The following is a 2,622-nucleotide window of genomic DNA, read 5'->3' as shown; positions in this document are numbered from 1 at the left end:
AGAAGTGATTTGGAGAAAGAAGAAGGTGATAATGTTTATTTGAAGATTTCACCAATTAAATGGGTCGTTATATTTTTAAAGACAGGGAAGTTATGTCCTAGTTATGTGGGTCCGAGTGAAATCTTGCAAAGACTTGTTAGGTTGCCTATGAATTGAAACTTCCTACTGAATTGGCTTCGGTTAATCCGTTTTCCCATGTTTCCATGCTGAAAAAGTATATTGGTGATCCCAAGTCTATTATTCCTACTGAGGGTCTTAGTGTTGAGGATAACCTCTCTAATGAGGAAAATCCTGTTCAAATTCTTGACAGGCAAGTCAAGAATTTAAGGAATAAAGATGTTGTTTTCGTAAAGGTGTTATGGAAGAATCACCTAGTTGAGAGTGCAAGATGGGTGGCCGAGGCCGACATGTTGTACCATTACCGTTATCTATTTTAGAACTAATTTTAGTAGTTCTTACTAATAATGCTATAATGACTAATATTGATGTTTTTATTATTAGTGAAGTGTTGCAAAATATGCATTTTTATTTTTGCTTTACAGTTATTACAGTGAAGTGAGCATTTGAACTTGAAATATTTCTCTTTAGCTTGTCTGGATTAGTTTGTACATTTGATATGGTTAATCTTTATGAAATTATATATCGCATGTTGTTGGACTGAAATTTGACATAATTGGCTCATGTGAACTATGTTGAGATCATGTTGTTCTAAGAAGGATATTCCTCATAATGTAATGTTGAACCTTATGTGTGGCAATCGAAGTTTAAAATTGCTTTGTGTAAGTAATATGATTGATGTTGTTATGTATTGAATTTTTTGGGCTTCTAGTCTTGAGTGTATTCCTTTCTTTTAAAGATATTTAGTGTCATTCGGGGACGAATATTCATAAGGGTGGGTGGATAATGTGAAAATTTTAAAATCCAAGACAAGTCTTAAAGCTTAACATAGGTACCATGATATCTCAACACTGTTTTAAGACCTATTTTAATGAATATAAGTCATTTAATAAGTCTACAAACCACAACGTGCAGGAACGTTCATGACGTTCAGAAACTACTTCTAGGAGGTACTAGCGTGCCCAAGCCTATTTGACGAGCTTTTAGGAGTTGGATATACATGAAAATTGGTGGAAGTGTAGATAAAATGTGATTAAGATGATTCTTTGTAGGAACGTCCAGGTACAACTCCCCAAGGATAACCCATGTTCTCTTGCGGAGGACCCTAGCACATAGGAGGCACCACTGGCTGGGCAATGTGCACCAACACAAGCGATGACTCCTGTGTTGATTGACGAGACGTTGGTTGATATACCGTTGTTGCACGGTTTATTAATACTTTTCCTTATGTTTAGTGTGTCCAACAACCTTTTTGTGCTAATTTTTAAATAAGTTTCTCCTTATTTACAGGAAATCTATCGAAAGATGAATGCAAAGGTTTTTGTGAGAAGAAATGCAGAAGAGACCACCTGCAGAGCTTGTAACGGGTCGTAATGCTCGTGACGGTCCGTAGGTGGCAGCGTGGTGCAGCTGCTGAAGGAAGATGGGGAAGTCTGAAAAAGTGTGGGGTTACGGAAAGCGTGAAGATTCGTCGTATCCATTACGGTCCGTCCTGCAGGTTCATCATAAAGTTCAGAGAAGTAGTTCAGTACCCATATTCCAAGAGTTCAAGTTTTTTGGAACACAGACCCTTGACGCACCGTTGTGCCTGTGACGATCCGTCATTCCTACTGTCGAGGGTAATGAAGAGAGCAGCAGAAGAAATTGCTTAAAGTATGAGATGACGGAGTCCATGACGGTGTGTCGTGACCACGACGATCCGTCGCGATGTCCATCGATCCAGCCACGTTTTGACATATTTCCAGCAAATAGAGTCCTTATGTAATCAGGTTTTTATTTTTTTTATAAATAGTTGGAAAAACCTCATTTTTGAGGTTAGACTTTGGATTATTTGGTTAGGCCCTTGATTATTGTTAGACCCTTGATTATTTTTTAGACTCTTTGTTAGTAACTTTGTTCTTCAATTAATTTCAGTAATTGATTGTTGGTGATTTTATTGATTAATCAAGCGAACTTTCGGATGTTACACTTTCTTATTGAAGTAAGTGCATGAATTCTTATATTATATATTTCAATATTGTGATTATGACTATGGGTAACTAAACTCCACAACTAGGGTTTTGGGAACCATAGGCGAATAATGAGGTAAAATCTAACTAAAATAACAATTCTAGGATAGTGTGTTGCATGTATTTATAATTCTTTCGCTTAGAAGTCTTTTTAACAGATGGCCAACGTTAGAACTCGACTTAATGCTACTTGACGGACAAAGGAGGTAGATAATAGGAAAAGAATTATCAACATAAATTTAATGTATACTATATAATAGGCTAGTATTGATTGGTATGAGGTAATAACTTAGTCAAATATCAAATACGATGCTTAGTATGAGGTAAAGATAATTGTTAGTATAGCAACAAATGTAGCTGGACCAAGGTGCGGAGTGAAATTTTATAGATGCCGGACCAAGGATTTAAAAATACATAACTTATCACTTTGCATGCAAGATACTAGGAAAGAATTGTTATAGTTAGAATTATCAAGTTATGAACCTGTGCGGAACAC

This window comes from Solanum lycopersicum, chromosome 7, assembly GCF_036512215.1.
Source record: "Solanum lycopersicum chromosome 7, SLM_r2.1".
NCBI lineage: Eukaryota > Viridiplantae > Streptophyta > Magnoliopsida > Solanales > Solanaceae > Solanum > Solanum lycopersicum.
Note: the sequence above shows the minus strand (reverse complement) of the source record.